Source organism: Castanea sativa, chromosome 7 (assembly GCF_040712315.1).
Source record: "Castanea sativa cultivar Marrone di Chiusa Pesio chromosome 7, ASM4071231v1".
Taxonomy (NCBI): domain Eukaryota; kingdom Viridiplantae; phylum Streptophyta; class Magnoliopsida; order Fagales; family Fagaceae; genus Castanea; species Castanea sativa.
Window position 1 is genome coordinate 15,903,239 of NC_134019.1, and position 19,676 is coordinate 15,922,914.

Genomic DNA, 19,676 nt, shown 5'->3' on the forward strand with positions numbered 1-19,676 from the left:
ATTGAAATAATTTGTACAAATTATTATTTAATATATTTCGATTCGGTTCGGTCGGTTCGGTGTATTAGAATTTCCCACTAAAAATCGAACTGAAATTTTTGGTTTTTTATATAATATAACTGAAATCGAAACGGAACTGAAATTTTGCATCGATTCGGTTGGTTTGAAGCGATTTTTTTGGTTCGTCGGTTTTTTGCACACCCCTAAGCCTAACACTCTGAATAACCAAACTCATTAAACTTATCTCAAGGGAATATTTTATATCTCCATTAAGAGACTATTTAGGGGTGTGTAGAAAACCCACCGACCTTCCAAACCCAACTTAACCCAACCCAACCCACCGGGTTGGGTCGGTTTTTAGGGTTTGGTGGGTTGGGTTGGGTTATAAAAAAAAATTTTGTAGCAGGTCGGGTTGGGTTTGGGTCATAAAATTACAAACCCACCAAACTCGACCCGACCCACCCATATTTTAATATATATTTAAAATATATTATATATTTAATAAAAAAATTTAAAGTTAAAACTCAACTGTAGAACACTTCATCAATTCCTACAAACATATATAATATAAAATCCTATTACTTTCTTTAATATATATTTAAATATATTATGTAATTAATAAAAAAAATATGGGTTCAATTTAATAATAATAATAATAAATATCCAACCCATGGGTTCAATTCGACCCAACCCGACCCATGTGGGTTGGGTTGGGTTGGGTTGGACATATGTGATGGGTTGGGTTGGGTCGAATTTTTTTTGACCCACCATGGTGGGTTGGGTCAAAAAATTCCCTCAACCCGACCCAACCCGACCCATGCACACCCCTAGAGACTATGAATTCCATCTTGAGAATATATGTTCCATCAATATTAAATGTGGCTGCCCAACATACTGAGGTTTTGATCGTGACTTTAGATTTCACTTCTGATATATCAAAACAACTTACACCTCATAATTAGGTCCATTATCCTCTCAGAATTAAGAGTTCATGTAAATATAAGTTGTGAGTTTATTATTCATTTGACAGTCGTTAGGAGAATAATAAATCTCACAGCAATCCAGTTCAATATGTTTTAACTCTTAAAACTTATCAACATACCAACTAGAAATCTCCATTTCTATGATCAAGACAAATCATCTTAGTTGATATGTTATAGTCTTCGCAGATGAAATGCCCAATTTCATCACCAACTACGAACTAATATTCTGAATTTACAAAGAACTTGTGATTTATATCTTCTGAGACCATCACATACTATGCATCTCATGGACTATATGATAATGTCTCAATATTCATGTTAACATTATTTTTAGATAATAATAAAACAACTTTACTAATCACAACATTAAGTCATACATAATGTCATATAATAGCATCGTACAATAGGATTTAAGGGCACACATCCTAACATTTACGTGGTTCGGCAATTTGCTTACGTCCACTAAGTTGCAGGCATTTCACTATTTTCAAGGAAAAATACAAGATACAACAATATAGTTTTCTCTCTAAAAAACAACATAAAACCCTATTCTCAAAAACAACAAATTTATATTTTGCGCACAGGATTCAAAATGGGCTACAAAATGAGTGTTACGACTTGAGCCCATTGGCTCAAGCCTTCGCTCCATGGACTAAGTCTCAAAAAATCTCTCATTAAAAACCATACCAATATTATTTCGGGTCGGGTTATAGTCTGGATCAAACACAACTAAACTTCACAAAGCCCAACAAATATGGGACCACAACCAGGTCACTCTTTCTAAGTAGTGGTGCTAGCCACTCCAAGATGCTCCACTTTTCATACCATTCTTTTTTAATTCTCTCTTCCTTTCACAAAGACTCATGTACACTCTTAAGTCTTAAGACTCTTAAAAGGAATCTGTAGTGAAATAATATTGGTCCACTGTAGTTCACTTTATCTATAAACAATTGGCAATGGCATGCAATTAGAGACTTACAGTATAAGGTTCTTTTATGCCTGGTACCATAGTACGTACCCTTTTGTAAAGTTGGTCCGAGAGAGCATAGATTCCAATCCCACAACCTTGAAGAATATATTGACATTTCAAGATTGAAGTTAGAGTAATGTTAAGAACATCCAATTTTTTATTTTATTTTTTCAGCTAAAATATTGTATTTATCCTTAAGGTTTTCATAAATTTCATTTTTTGTCCCTAAACTTTAAATGTTTGTTTTTCATCTTAAAACTATAAAAAATATATAAATTTCACTTTCTGACCTTAAATTTTAAAATAAATACTTTTTCATCCCTAAATTATTGAATTTTTAAAAAATCCTTTTTTGTCCTAAAAAGTTAGGGATCCAACTTTAAAAAGTTTAGAAACGAAAAAAGAAATTCATAAAACATTAAAGATGATGCGTAAATCTTAGGTGAAAAAGTGAAATAATTTGCTTTGCTACAGGCAAAAGGCTACTATGTTTTAATATTGTTGGTTTTTGATGTCTTAGATATGTGATACGATGCTTTAGATTGAATTCTCTCTCTCTCTCTCTCTCTCTCTCTTTTTCAAATTTTTTTAGGCATAAATGCACTTTTGGTCCCTACATTTTGACCCTATTTCTATTTTGATCCCTACTTTTTTATTTTACCGTTTTTAGTCCCTAAAATAAAAAACCCGTTCCATTTTGGTCATTTCCGTTACTCATTTAACGGAAATATCCTTTTAGCACACTAAATGCCAACGTGACGAATAAAATAATATTAAAAATATCACATCAATATCTAATTTTTTTAAAATTAATTAATCAATTTTAACAAATTAAAAAAGAAAACAATAGAATTAAAATTCAATACATAAATTTAGATCTAGGTTCATCTTCAACAAGAACACAAATCCACACAATGAACACAAACCCAGATTTAAATATAAGAAACACACACCCAAATTTTCTAGGATTTTCTTACCCGTTCTTGTCAACCAAACATAAAAACACAAACACAGAAACACACACAAACCCAGAAATTGACCTTTCTTGTCAACCAAACATAATAATAATAAAAAATTAAAACACAAACCCAAACTCCAACAAGAATTCAATTTTGAAGAGAAGCTTCCAAATCTATTTGATCAAATAACAATCACTTGCAGCTTTTTTGAATTTTTGAGCTTTAACTAGCTCAGTGACTCGCTTCAACATTTGTTGCGCCACGTGGATCCACAACTCGAGGATTTGAAGCGTGGTGTACACCGTCTGATTCCGATTGTACGGACTCCTTTTCAAGCAGTAAAGCTCGCTTAGCTTGCAAACGGCGTTGTATTCTAGGTTCGGCTCTCCCAAGCGTAGTGTACGGGCACGTCCTCATCTCACACTCGATGGAATACAATATCATTTCAGTGATGTCTTCAAACCTTGTGGTGGCGATGGCAAATCAGACCTTGTGGTGGCAGATTGGATCATGACAAGCAATGATAACGCCTTAAAATGTATACTTGTTATATATTTATGTGAGCGTTTTCTCCTCATTACTATGCTTAATTTGTATAATTAAGTCATAATTTGCATTAGTCCCTATTATTTATTTTTACATAATATCTTGAATAAGATGTCATTCATTGCGTATAATTTTCTTCACTCAAGAAATCATGTGAAAAAGATGAGTTTACAGGAGTTTGTGAGAGAATTAAGGCCAAACTAGAATTAAAGAGGAGCTAAAGGATTCTGCTTAAATGTCTAAGGAGGTGCAGCTGGAGTACTAGGGTCATCTACCATGTTTGGAAGCTTCTAATAAGGAAAGAAATCAAAGAGGTAGAATCTGAAAAGGAAAAATCAGAATAGAGCATTGATCTGTATTTTGGGCGTATCTCTCTTCTCAAAATTCCAATTGGCACAAGGCCAGATGGGTTGGAATTGTGACTTAAATATCTACAACTTTCCTGTTTTGAGTTTTTCGAAATTTACAATATTTGAAGGCTGATATTAACTCACAAGTTACTGCTGTAAATCTAGACGAAAATTAAAATAGTAAAAGTTTTATTTTCTTTGGACACTTTGACGTTAGGGTTTTGAATGGAGGCGAAGCAGACGAATTTTGGAGAAAAAACCTAGTTTTTTCCTTTCTCTAATGGCAGCCTAAACCCTTTGTTAGGGCTAAGGTTATGTTTCTTCTATACAGTATGAATATTCAATGTGATTCTTTCTAAGATTTTATCAATAACATATTTATTGTTCAATTAGATTTCTTTTGATGTATTAGTTCTTCCATGCTTTCAATAAGTTCAATCATGTTTTTCTTATTGTTTAGATGAATTTCTATTAGTTTCAAATAGAAATAAGGTTTTAAATTGACTGAGTTTTTCTGAAAACTTTTCTAACCGCATTATTAATCTAGGTTATCATGCATTCCTGAACTGTCTCAGTTCAACCGAATCATAAGTATTTAATTGTACAAGAACAATCAATTATGAAATATATAATTTCTTAGATCATAAAGAATTTCATATCAATATAGGGAAACACCCTGATGCCCTAGTATTTACATTATTGACTTAAATCAGTTATCACTGTTATTCTTGTTTACAATTACCAAGCAAAAATTATTCTTCATCTTCACCAAAAGTTTTTTTCTTAATTACATTGTCTTTGAATTTACCCCACTCCTTGTGGTTCGACCTCGGCACTTTGAGAATTATATTGCTACGATCATGTGTGTAGATACTCAATTGTGCACCCATAATTTAATCAACGAGAATGACTGAAGTGACCATCCATGTACAGAAAAAATCATTCATGCATCATTCTGTTCTTGCATTACATACATCATTTTGCCTTTGCATTACATGCATCATGTTATTCATTACATATCATGAAAATGATCTTGAAATTTTAACAATCGCAATGATGCTTCCGGTTTCTAAATCGGACTATCGGATCGAAAGATATCACATGATCAAGTTTGCACAGTCCATATGCATTGTGTATGGGAAGAGTCGACCACACACAATTAATTTGAATTAACTATGATTGGTCAAATAATTAAAATTAATTAAATAATTTCGTGATTGGTTGATAATTAGTTTTTAAGATAGAGATGTATGCATAGGAATAAAAGGGATGATTGAATAACAATAAAATTGTGGATAATCTGAACTTTATCAGGATTTATTCAAAGGGATTTATTCACAAGATAATGAGTCAAGATAATTGTTCAAGATAATGGTTCTTAAAAAGCCTGAATTATCCAAAAAAGAGATAAAAAATCATAAACGGAGGATAAAAACTGTCTAGGTACAAGGACCAGCCAAAAAACCCTAGAAAGAGAGTCCAATTGGCACCCAAACACGAAAACGCATTCGGACTCCAATAGCCAATTCGGCACTTTTGGAGTGCTGAATTTTCATGGGTTGGGTTTTGGCCCAACGGCCTTCGGGTGGTGATAAAGCACACCATTTTCAACCTTTTCGCGACTGGATTTAAACCCTAATTGTCCATACCTATTTTTTAGAGTCTTCTGGTCTCTATAAATAGAGTTTGAACCTCATAATTCAGCACTTTTTTTGCTATGCTCTGAGAGTCATACATTTTTGGCTCTCAAATCCCTCACATTTCCTAATCCCTTCTCTGAGTGTTGCTGCCTAAATTAAGGTTTTTAGGTTTCAAAGAGAATTGAACAAATTTCTTTGAACCCTAAAACATCATTTCAAGAACAAAGTGTGCTCATGCAAGAGGTTGTTCTCTAACTTTTTTTGTTCTTATATTTCTTTAATTGTGATGGTGCATGCTTTCTTATTTTTAAACATTCATATTCTGACTTGTTAATGTAGATTGTGAAAATATGATCTTGTTTTTATTGTTGCTACAATCTGTTTCTTAGCTTTAAAGATTTGCATGAAATTAACTCTTTTTCGTCAAAACAAAACAAATCTACATCTTTCTTGGATGTAGATCTGAATTTTTATTCAAAATAAAATGGATCTACATCTTTCTTAGATGTAGATCTAAGTTTTTCTTAAAATAAAAATGGATTTTGTATCTTCTTTAGATACAGATTTCATTTTTTTAATGCATGTAGATTTTTAAAATAAAAAAAGAGATCATGAATTGTTGTTTTGTTGTTTGTTTTGTTTGAGTCATATGAAGCATGAAATTATTTTATGAATGAGATCCTCTCCATAAAAAAATATATCTTTTTCAAATATAAAAACAGATCTAATTTTTTGGTTATATAAAAAAACATTTTTTGTCATCACAAAAACAGATCTGATTTTTTACAAAATTCAAAACCATTTTTTTATCCCTTAAAAAACAGATCTGAATTTTTTACCAACCACAAAACTTTGTTTTTATTAAACCAAAAATAGATCTGAATTTTTTCTTCAAAAATAATTTTTTACACATACAAACTAATTTTTCTTAAATCAAAATCAATTTCTCCAATCATCAAAACAGATATGAATTCTTCTAAACAAAAGAGGATACATTCATAAATGATTTTGTGTTTGTCTTTCACATGTTCAACATATCATACATAACATGTATAAATTGGTACATTGGTCACAAGAGTCTAGAAGACCAGACTCTGTCTAGGTGGAATGGGTGTCTAACACCTTCCCATTCCGTAATCTAGCCTCCAAATCTAGATTTTTGGTTAAGTAGACTTAGCTTTATCTTTATTTTTATTTTGGGTAGATTGTAACTAGGACAAAAAAGCCATGTATATTTGGTAGATTGTAATTAGGACCCAAAGTCATGTAAAGTTCAAGTTTTCAAACTTGTATTTTTATTTATTCAATCAATGAATGGAACGTTCAGTCATGAAAATTTTGTATTTAATTTTTCTTATTTTTTGTACATAAAAAATAAGTAGCGACTCCATACCACTTACGCCAAAAAGAGAGGTGCCCTAAAAAGCATTCCAAAAATCTCTATTTTTTGAGAGGCAATTTTCCCCGTCTCTCACAATTTGCAATGCATATGACTAGATGAACCTTAGACACATGTCAACTTCTTTTTGCTGCCACATACACATGTATGCGGCAAAACATATCCCTTATATTTATACATTCTTGCAAGTGGCATTATGGCAGTAACAAGTTAAGGATGAGAATTATTAATTGAATTAAAAAGCAAGCAAGAATAGACACCAATACCACACCACAAGTCAGCATTAAATAACAAATGAGGGTACCCATGTCATTTCACACTAACACATCTTTTCTCTCCTCTCGAATTTGGGAGGATTTGTTTTTGGTGGGCTCGGAGAGAAAACACACGGGCCCCACCAAAATCCATCCTATCTTCCCTCTCTACCAAACAGCCAAAAATTCTCTTTTCTCTCCATTTTTCTCTCTATTATTTTCCATTCTCCCAAAAATCACTTCATACAAACACACCATAAAAACCATTCTATAAAAAAAAAAAAAAAAGAACTCTTTGAACCGCAATCAAACTGTTCGAGTTTGAAATCGTAGTCGGTTCTCACGGTTCAAGTCAAAGTTTATATATATGTGTGTGTGTGTGTGTGTGCACGCGTGTGTGTGTGTGGAGGGTCCCATTTTTAAACAAAGTGAATGCAACCAATTAAAATCAGGCACATGTAATACCAAAGAGCCATACATGGTGATACATGTTCTGTACATTAAGCCTACCTTGAACATCTACAACCACATGGTTCTCTATAAAAGGGGGAGAGACCATTTGGAAAAGAGGACCATCTCTCTCTCTCTCTCTCTCTCTCTCTCTCTTTTAAATTCTCTTAGAGCTCTGTTCCTTTGAGGGATTATCTCCCTTTGGTTGAGGAGACTTTCCAAGCACTCTCTCAGACTCTCCTAGGTACTCCCTCTAACTTGGCCGAGGTGTATTAGGCCGAGGACTCCCTTTGACACTCCAAGTACACACTTTTTGATCCTATTAGATACACACTCTAACCCTTACAGGTACCTTCTATTGAGGACACCCTCCCGATGACTCATGATGTACTTAGTTTCAGCAAAGCCTTCTTCAAATAACAAATTTATTGTAGGAAATTTAACATAATCATATTTTCACCCCACGACAATTGACTTCATCTGTGGGGAGCCAAACTAAAGCTATGGTACAACTTGAGATTAAGGTCTAGTCTTTGCATAAAAGCAACTACTAGCCATACATCAAATGGGGGCTGGATTAGGGTGGTCTATCATAGAAGACTCTTGTAAGTTTCTCTCAGAAAGCATCAAATAATCAAAATCTTGGCCAGCCCAAGTATGGCCAAGTCCAACACTGCCATTATATCAAAACCCAAGCCAACCCAGGTATGGTCGAGCCCAGCATTGCCATCATCTCTAAACCTTGGCCAGTCCAGGTATGGTCGAGCCCAATGTTGCCATTATATCAAAACCCTACCTAGCCCAGAGTCGCCATCATCTCTAAATCCTGGCCATCCTAGGTATGGCCAAGCCCAGCGCTGCCATTATTCTCTAAAAGCTTATCTGCATAGGTATGGCCAAACCACGAGTTAGCCGAGGTCCCAAGAGTGCATCCAATGTCCACTTCCCCTCCTCAAATCTAGCAAATGGAAATTGGGGGGCTATGGTGGGGGGTCCCATTTTTAAACAAAGTGAATCAACCAATTAAAATTAGGTACATGTAATACCAAAGAACCATGCATTGTGACACATGTTCTATACATTAAGCCTACACATTTCCTTGAGCATCTGCAACCACATAGTTCTCTATAAAATGGGAAGATACCATTTGGAAAATAGGACTCTCACTCTCTTTCTCTCTCACTTTCTTATTCTTTTTAATTCTCTTAGAGCTTTGACCCTTTGAGGGATTATCTCCCTTTGACTGAGGAGACTTTCTGGAGCAATCTCTCAGACCCTTCTAGGTACTCCCTCTGACTTAACTGAGGTGCATTAGGCCAAGGACTCCCTTTGGCCGAAGAGACTTTCCAGAGTACTCTCTCAGACATTGCCAAGTACTCCCTCTGACTTGGCCAAGGTCCATTAGGCCAAAGACTCCCTTTGGCCGAGGAGACTTTCCGGAACACTCTCTTAGACACTCCCAAGTACTCCCTCTAACTTGGCCGAGGTGCACTAGGCCAAGGACTCTCTTTGACGCTTCCAAGTACACACTTTTTGAACCTATTAGATACACACCCTAACCCCTACATGTATCTTCTACCCAGGATACCCTCTAGATGACTCATGATGTACTTAGTTTCAGCAGATTCTTCTTCAAATAACAAATTTATTGTAGGAAAATCAACATAATCATATTTTCACCCACTACAATATATTTTTCATTTAGTTATTTATTTACATTCTTACAAAAGTTGATCTCCATTGTTGTAGCTTCAAAACACCGCAAGATGTTTTATTCTTCTTCTCTTTCTCTTTATCTTGTTATTTTTTCCTATTTTCCTTCTCTTTCTCTCTCTCTCTCTTCTCTCTTGTTATTTCTGTGTTTTTGCCTTCTCATTTGCTCAACTTGACTATCAGCCACAACCTATATTCTTAGGCTTTGATTTTAAACTGATGAACAAAACAATTTTTTCCTTTCCCACTCTTCTAGTTCTCTAGCTTTACTTTATATTTTATTTTTAAATTGCATTGGGGAATGGATGAGTACCAGAGTCTTAACTTTTTTTTTTTTATTGGTCTCTCGAGTCTCCGCAAAAGTTTAGCAAGCAGACAAACCATTGTCTGCCACTATTCAAGTTTTTTTCTTAAAACTTTTATATTGGGTTTCATTAAAAAATGGTTTATTGGATTGGATGGTCAAATATTTGGAACTATTTTAGGCCATTTTTTAATTTTTATTAGTTTAATATATTTATTTATTTATATTCTAAATTATTATTAAATTAATTATGACATTATTATGGTTTGACCTCGATTCAACCTCGGTCCAGCTTCAAAAACTTTAAACCTCTCATTTTTACGGTTCATTAAACGGTCCAAGTTTGAAATCTATGATTTTGGGTAGGGTGGCTAGTGTTTTCTTCTTTTTTCTTTTTATACTGGTAGCTGGTTGTGGGTATGGGATTGTAGGGTTGAGAATAGAGAGGTGGGCAAGGTTCTCAGACCCAGACCGGACTGTACGGTTCGACCCGATTAACCATGAGCCTCTCACTGTTGCGGTTCTATTAGAACTAATAACCTCTCAATGTGAAAAAAACATGAAACCGCTCGAACCGTGGCCGGACAGTACGATTCTATGAACCGTGACCGGTTTTTGCGGTTCGCACGGTCTCATTTTTTCAGATCTGGAACTCATTTGTAAGGAAAGAAAACAGAGAAGAAGGAGAAAAGGAAGAAGACGACGACGAAGCAGGGGTCGCGGCGTGGCACCATGAAGCAACTGCTTCTTCTTCTTCTTCTTCTTCTTCTTCTTCTTTTCTTCTTCTCTATACGTCTCCCTCTTTTTTTTTTTCTGCTGAACTTTGTTATGTATGTGGTCTGATTTCTCACTCTCTTTCTTTGTTTTGTATTTGTCTTTGAAGTTTTCTAGGCTTTCCACGTGACTACACTGACACTAGCATGGGAAATAATGAAAAGCTTTTATGGCATGTTTGGATGGAGGGGGGAAGGAGGGGGAGTAGAGGGGAGTAGAGTAGAGTTGGCTAAAAATAAGCTGATTTTGTGCTAAATCTACTCTACTCTACTCTACTCCCCCTCCCTCCCCCTCAATCCAAACGGACCATTAATCTTTGAATAAAAACTAAGCTCTCCATTACAGCTTTTAATCTTTGAATAAAAACTGAGCTCTCCACGTGACAGCTCACAGCTCTCCATTACAGCTTTTAATCTTTGAATAAAAATTGAGCTCTCCACGTGACAGCTCACAGCTCTCCATTACTTCTTTTCAGCTTTGGCCTTTGAGCCTAACGTGATGTGACATAAAGGATATGTATTGGCAGATTACCACGCAATTGCAACAAATTTATATTTAAAATAATGCTAATATTATAACATTTTTAACCATTTTTTTATAAGTTGTGAGTGATGAAAATGTAAACTCATATACATCCATAATTTTTTTCACCACTCACAACTTATCATATAATGAGTTATAGTAAAAGTTGTATAAAATATTATAATACTAGTATTGTTATAATATTTAAAGTTTTTTTTTTTGAAATAGATATACTTATACTTATAATTATAAATTACTAAATAATTTTTTTAATTTTTAAATTATTAGATAATTTAAATATTTTATTTTATTTGAGGTAAGTGTCTTTCTCATTTTTATATTATAATAATAATTATATTATTATTATTATTATTATTTTTATTATCACAAGTTTTACTAATTAACATGTAAATAAATAAAGATATCCTTGTAAGGACATAATTCGAATTCCCGATCTACAATCAAAAAGAAAATGGCTTGAAAGGCCTTTTTCAATAAATTTGTAGAGAGTGGGCTTGAAATCTAGATTTCAAAGGTGGTTTAAACAACAAAGAAAGAACGGGTTTTGGGCCCAATGGCACAAATAAGGAATTATCTGTAAAAATATGAATGAAAGCTCCTTCTCGAACACAATCCGAGGATATTTTATAATATTGCTTCTTAAGATAGATTATAATTGTGGATAGTCAAATTATCATATACTATTCTTTCTTTTTTCTCCCAAGAAAAACCTGCCCCTCTTCCGAAGGTCACTTATCTTATTTATACTTTCTCTTCTTCTCCTTCTCATCTTCCACCTCATGGTTATAACGCTGATTTTAGATACTTGTCACATCAGATTTCCCTGAAGTCTTCTAGAGTTAAGGGTCAAGTTCCAAACCTCATGCTCAGGTCTCATTTCTCCATTAATGCAGCCAGTATATCAATTTCAGAGTCTTTAATGCGGGGGCGGTGGTAGCAGTTTTACCTTAGATATTCCACTGCCCTTTTTATTACCTTCCACGTGTACCGTGTTTTCCCAAAACCATAGGAATTTCTATAACATAGCCTAGGGATATTAAACCTCTCCTTCTATTACATCGGCTTTATTATCCGAGGACAAAGTCTTTCTCGGACATAATTATTCATACGCTATCACATCTTTACCTAATATTTTCTTTATGAGGTACATTCACACACTCCTAGATCGCTTGATGTCCTCGGATGGGGCTTTTAGCCCAAGAGATACTCTTGGGCCATTCTTTATAAATTATTGGACCCAATATCCCTACAATAGCCCCTTGAGATTCTTATTTCTCCAATTCAGGATGAAAAGAGGATCTCAGCATCTATCTCCTTTTGTCCTGCGGATATTTGGCAATATTGCTGACAGGGATAATGACTTTTGAACTGCCCATCGCATGTTCCCGACGCTTCGGCATGCGAAGCGTCCCTAAATTAAATTCTGGTGTCTTTATGTTCCCCACGTTTAACAATGTGACATATATCCAACGGTTGAGAATTGCTCTTGGGCAGAGGCGGGAATTCTCCCACTTCATAATTCCTAATGATATATAAATACTAATTTCTTTCAAATCTTCTCACACATCACAACGCTCCTATAACGTACCTGCCACATTTGCCATCTCCACGTGCTTTCTCTTTTTGCTAAATACCCTGTCTGAGGTGACCGTGCCTTCTTCTTTTTTTAAAGTAAGTTCTCCCATACTCTCTCCATTTCTTATCAGCTCTTTTTCTTTTTCTTTTTCTTCCTTTCCTTTTCTTCTTCTCTGTACTCCATTGTCCTCGGCTTAGTCTATTTAGTTTCTTTAACATACCTACACCCTTTTTTAAAAAAAAATGGGTATATTTGCATCCCTAGTGGATTCAAATGAAAAAAATAGAGCAATTTAAGGCTAAATACCAAATTCCTTCGAGGGTATCTATTAGGTACTGTACAGAAGAGGAGTATTTTGTAAAAAGAAAAACGGGAGAGGTAGTAATCCCGATGATTGCATTCATCGAAGGAGGGATGAGAATCCCAATGGAGACTGTAACTAGGGATTATCTTAGGGCTTTTAGACTAGCTCCTACCCAATGCGCTCCAAATGTTTTTAGGATCCTAGGTTCCATAGATGCCCTAAATGAGAAGATGAACCTAGGGCTCACTCATCACGATGTGAACTGGGTTTATAACCTCCACTACCTAACGAAAAAAGTTGAATATTACCTAAAATCTAGACATCTAGCAGTTAGGTTAATTCAGTGTCTGCCCGAATCCAATAAGGGTCTAAAAAACGACTTCCTAATCATATCAGGAGATTAGCACGATGGGTTACCCTGTCCGATAAGGGAGGGGACCCTAGGTGAAATTTTGGATTTATCTAAAACCCTTAAGAACCACTCCTTTTATCTTTTTATCTATTCTTACCTTGTTTTTCTTTCTTTTGGACAATTCTGCAGACCCACACGCAGTGGATCGTCACCCTCTCCTTGTTGATTTTGGGAGATTGGACAGAATTTTACAAGCAAAAGTTTTCGTGCATACAGACGGCCAACTTCGAGCGGCTCATTCAATCCTCGGCTACGATCCCATTTTCAAAGCTTTCCAGGCGCCAAAGTGTGTGGTCAAAGCCAAGGACCCACGTCTTCCCCAGATCAGTGTTGTTGTTGAAGGTTTCTTGCTACCCGAGGGGGCTCCTATTCCTCAGGGTACCCTGGTGACCCAACCCGTACAACCCCCACAACCCGTTCCGGTTGGGATTCCCTTAATCCCTATTTCAACACAACACATACTTGGTGAAGCAACCTCTTCCCAACCCAACATAAAGGAAGAAGAACAGATTGTCGAAGTATCCGATTCTGAGGACGAGTTCGAGGTTTTTAATCAACCCCACTCCCCCGAAGACCAAATTTCTATCCTCGGCACATCCTCTCAAGTCTCACAAGACATCATCCAACAATCTGATCCCATGGGTATCCAGCACAAGGCCAAGCCGAGTTTAAAAGATGTACTGGAGGCTTAAGCGGGGCCTCAAGAGCTTCCTAAGGAACCTCGCCCTAGGGTCCAAGATAAAGGTGCTGAAAAAGGCCCTGAATCCAGGCTCCCTCCTCCTCCCCCTCCTTCCAAACCTCAGCGTACCAATCTGGCTGACCTCAAAAGAAAACGGGACCAGCAAAAAGGGAAAGAAGTGATGGAGGTAGGAAAAGGGCTCTCTTCCTAAGGAGCCTGAGATCGAAAAAGGAGGAAAACAGGCCCGCACCGTGCAGACGAGGTCAGATAGACGGACCAAATCTCACGTGGCCGTACACGCTCCACTCTGGCTCCCTGACATGACTATGGATGACCACGCAGTCACTGTTGACGCATCCATTAGGAACTCCGATGAGGGGACTGCTGCTTGCATAGTAGACGCATTGGAGCAAGCTTTACTGCTCCCCGAGGATATGGGTGAGCTCAGAAAAAAGAGAGACCAGAATGTCTTCATGATTCTGAAGAAGGAACTTGCCATGGTAAGCATCTCTTCTAAACCTTGTCCATTTCTATTCCTGTTATTTCATAAAACTTATAACTTTGTCTTTTGTGTATTGTTGCCTTTCGTTCATAGGCTGTTTAGTCTGCCCATAGGGCAGAAGAGATTGCCATCAGCTCATACAAATCTTTGAAGGCCGAAGAATTAAGGCGCAAAAACGCCCAAAGGATCTCAGACCTACAAAAGAAAAAACTACAAGAGGTCTCAAATAAACTGGTTAAGGCAAAGAGTGAGAAGTCCAGTTTGGAGGCTGCTCTTAAAACAACTGTGAAACAGACCGAGGACCAACGACTGCTGCTTAGGTAAACTGATGAGAATCTTACTGCAGCGCGAAAGCTAGTTGAGGACCTTAAAAAGAATCTGAAGGAGTCTGAGAGGATGAAAGAGGAGGCTATCAAGAGCAAAGAGAAGGCCCTTCAAGAAAAAGAAAAGGCTGAGAAGGCAAGAGAAGAGGCTGAGAATGCAAAAGACCGAGCTGAACAGGAAGGTTATGAGATTGGTGTGAAGGAGATCACAGAAACCTTTAAGGCTCAGGTCCCTGAGGTATGCAGGCATTATTGCCTCAAAGTGTGGAATGAGGCACTTTCTCGAGCTGAGGTTGAGGCTTCTTCTACTCTTTGGAAAGTAGAGAGTGTCTACTACCCTCCAGCCATTCGAGCCTCTGACCTTCCTCAAGTTGATGATGATGCTGCCCCACCACAATCTGGGGATAAGAAAAGTGAGCTGGCTAAAGACTCTGCTTTTGCTGAAGATCAACTCCCCAAGCAAGCTGATCCAATAGAAGGAAAGGCACTAGAGGACACACAGCCCTCAAGTGACCTTAATGACCCTTTCAAGGACAAGCAGGATGATCAAGCAAATCTGATAACCTTGAAGGATGATCCCAAGGGTAAAGGAATAGCCGTTGAGTCTTTGGCGCAACCTTAACTTCCTCAAGACCCTAAAGGCCCTTTGAAGATAAAGTTGAAGCAGTGATTGCTCTCCTCTCGTCTTTAGCCTTTCCTTTATTTCTACTTAGTGTAATTCTGATAATTCGCAAGTACTTTTGTAATTTCAAAGAATTTTTGAATTTAATGAAAACATAAGTTCTACGTCCTTTGTTTGATGTTTTGTTTTGCTTTTGTTCTGCCTTGATCATACTACTTCATTCTTGTTTTGCCATATTTAGAACAGTAATCCTTTTACCCTTATTAGTTTACTAAAGTCAAAGTAGCAACCTGGATTGAATTTGGGCAATAGATATGTTCAACATGTCTGTAAATGCATTAAGTGATGCTCATGGATTTTTATTCATTTATCACTATCTCAGGGAGACTTTAAGACATACGTAGTTGAATTTCATAGGGCACGTCTAAGGATCAAAACGTTTATTAGGCTTTGTTCAATACTTGGATAAGGCATATGGTCCAATGATCTAGGCATACCAAGCTTTAGTTTGATACTTAGTGAAAAGAAATGGAATGTCAATTTCCCCAAAGTAGATGATCCGAGGACCAGACATAACTAAGGTCTATTTAACACTTGATAAAAAATATCAATTTAGACGAGGTATGTGGTCCGAGGATCCAGGCATACCAAGCTTCAGTTTGACACTTAGTGAAAAGAATTGAAATGTTAATTTTCCCAAAGTAGATGATTTGAGGACCAGACATAACTAAGGTTCTGTTTAACACTTGATAAAAAATATCAATTTAGACGAGGTATGTGGTCCGAGGATCTAGGCATACCAAGCTTCAGTTTGACACTTAGTGAAAAGAATTGAAATGTTAATTTTCCCAAAGTAGATGATTTGAGGACCAGACATAACTAAGGTTCTGTTTAACACTTGATAAAAAATATCAATTTAGACGAGGTATGTGGTCCGAGGATCTAGGCATACCAAGCTTCAGTTTGACACTTAGTGAAAAGAAATGGAATGTTAATTTTCCTAAAGTAGACGATCCGAGAACCAGACATAACTAAGGTTCTGTTTAACACTTGATAAAAACTATCAATTTAGACGAGGTATGTGGTCCGAGGATCCAGGCATACCAAGCTTCAGTTTGACACTTAGTGAAAAGAATTGAAATGTTAATTTCTCCAAAGTAGATGATCCGAGGACCAGGCATAACTAAGGTTCTATTTAACACTTGATAAAAAATATCAATTTAGACGAGGTATGTGGTCCGAGGATCCAGGCATACCAAGCTTCAGTTTGATACTTAGATAAACGAAGATAATGAACGCAATATAGTGTCAATAAAAATGGCCGAAGTGCCTTACATTTAATAATAGTACCTTCGTAGGTTATTTACATTCCAGGGATGTTGTACAACATATTCATCTAGATCTTCAAGATTATAAGCCCCTATGCCTGCGACCAAGGTAATACGATAAGGTCCTTCCCAGTTGAGCCCCAATTTTCCCCATGCTGGGTTCTTTATTGTACCCAAAACTTTCCTTAATACCAAGTCCCCAAGTGCAAGAGGCCACAGTTTGACATGAGAATCATACCCCTGCTTGAGTTTGTGTTGATAATAAGCTAGTTGAACCATGGCATTCTCTCGTTGTTCTTTAACTAAGTCTAGACTTCTCTCCAATAGATTATCGTTGCTGTCTGGAGTGAAGGAGTTCTTCCTTAGTGTTGGGAACCCAGTTTCTAGAGGTATTACTGCCTCGGCTCCATAAGTCATGGAGAAGGGTGTTTCTCCTGTGGACCTTCGTGGTGTAGTTCGATATGTCCACAAGACATGTGGCAGTTCTTCCACTCATCTTCCCTTAACATCACCCAACCTTTTCTTGAGCCCATTAACTATCACTTTATTGATAGCCTTGACCTGCCCATTCCCTTGAGGGTAAGCTGGAGTGGAATATCTATTCGTGATGCCTAGATCACAACAGTATTTCCTGAAGGCCTTACTATCAAATTGTAGACCATTATCTGAAATGGGAGTATGAGGGATTCCAAACCTGGTGACAATTTTCTTCCATACAAACTTTTTTGCTTCCATGTCTTTGATATTTGATAATGGCTCAGCTTCAACCCATTTGGTGAAATAATCCGTTCCGAAGAGGAGCCACCGCCTATTCTTTGTTGTCTTTGGGAAAGGTCCAACAATGTCCAGCCCCATTGAGCGAAAGGCCAAGGGCTAGACAGAGGATTAAGAACACCTCCTGGTTGATGTATGTTAGGAGCGAATCTTTGACATTGGTCACACTTCTTCGCATAATCTTGTGCTTCTCTCTGCATATTGGGCCACCAATAACCCTGAGTAAGGGCTCTATGAGCTAAAGACCTTCCTCTAGTGTGGCTTCCGCAAATCCCTTTATGCAACTCTTCCAAAAGTAACTCCGTTGCTTCTGGATGCATACATAACAAATATGGTCCCGAAAAAGAGCGCTTGTATAATTTCTGATCCTCGGACAATCAGAACCGAGGTGCTTTCCTGCGAACCTTATTTGCTTCGGACTTTTCTTTAGGCAAGATATCATCTTTGAGAAATTTCACAATTGGATCCATCCAACTAGGCCCTATCCTAATTTGAAGAATTTGAGTGGCGTTATTACTCATCCCAGTGGGTTTCCACAGATCTTCAACAAGGATAACCTGAGGTAGGCTTTGCGCCGAGGATGTTGCGAGTGTGGCCAAGGAGTCAGCATGAGTATTCCCACATCTGGACACATGTAATAAAGAAAAGGACTCAAATTTGGATTGCATATACCTGACCTAGGTTAGGTATCCTTGCATTCTTGAATCTCTTGCCTCTCGCTTTCCTTCCACTTGGCCTACCACCAATAGTGAATCCGAGAATATTTGTACTATCTTCCATCCCATCTTATAAACCATGTTCATTCCAGCGAGGACGGCTTCATATTCGGCTTTATTGTTGGTGGCCGAGAACCCCAATCTCAAAGATTTCTCAAAAGTAATTCCCTCAGGGGATACCAAAACTAGCCCTACCCTAGATCCCCTTTGATTTACTGCTCCATCAACATATACTTTCTATAACAGAGGCTCTTTGTACAAAATCATGCCTACTGATTTTTTATCCATACCTGATCCTTTAATATACTCTTCTAATGAGGGCTCAGCAAACTCCGCCACAAGATCCGCAATGACTTGCCCCTTTATAGAGGTGCGAGGCATATACTTGATATCGAAAGCCCCTAGGATAGTTCCCCATTTGGCAATTCTTCCCGTATAATCCGCACTTCGAAGTATAGATTTAAGAGGGAGTTGTGTTAGGACAACAACTGTATGAGACTGGAAGTAATGGGGAAGCCTTCGCGTAGCATGCACCACTGCCAAGATTGCTTTCTCCAGTGATAAATAATTCACCTCGGCTTCATGCAGAGACTTGCTCAGGTAATAAACTGGCTTCTGTACATTATCATAATCCCGTATAAGAACCAAACTAACTGCATGATTAGCTACTGCAATATATGCGAACAGAACTTTATTAATTTCAAGTCGAGACATAACGGGTGGTTACGAGAGATATTCTTTAAGCTGTTGAAAAGCCACCGCACACTCCTCGGTCCATTCAAAACCCTTCCATTTATTCAACAACTGAAAGAAAGGCCTGCATCTGTCCGCAGACCGAGAAATAAATTGGTTGAGGGTAGTAATCATTCCTGTTAGTCTCTGAACCTCTTTAGGATTTCGAGGTGGGTGTAAGTTGCTAATGGCCTTGACTTGAGCAGGATTGACCTCAATTCCCCGATGAGTTACCATATAGCCTAGAAACTTGCCTGACCTTACACCAAAAGAACATTTAGAGGCATTGAATCGCAATTTGTACTTTCTCAGCGTTTGAAAAGTGTTGCTCAGATCTTCCAAATGCGTGGAAATCGCTTTACTCTTTACCACCATGTCATCCACATATACCTCGATAGTTTTTCCCAGTTGTGGCTCAAAGATCCTCGTCATCATCCTTTGATAGGTAGCCCCTGCGTTCTTCAAACCAAAGAGCATCACCTTATAATGATAATTTCCTATAGGAGTGACAAATGCAGTCCTTTCCTGGTCCTCCACAGCTAAAGGTATTTGGTGATAACCTTGGAAAGCGTCAAGAAAACTCATCCGAGGATGCCCAACAGTAGCATCCACCAACTGATCAATTCAAAGCATTGGGAAAGAATCCTTCGGACAAGCTTTGTTTAAATCTGTGGAATCCACACAAACTCTCCACTTCCCATTCTTCTTCTTTACCACAACCGTATGAGCTAACCATTCAGAATAAAAAACTTCTTTGATAGCACCCACCTTTTTGAGTTTGAGCACTTCCTCCTTAACAGCCTCAGAATGCTATTTGGAGGAT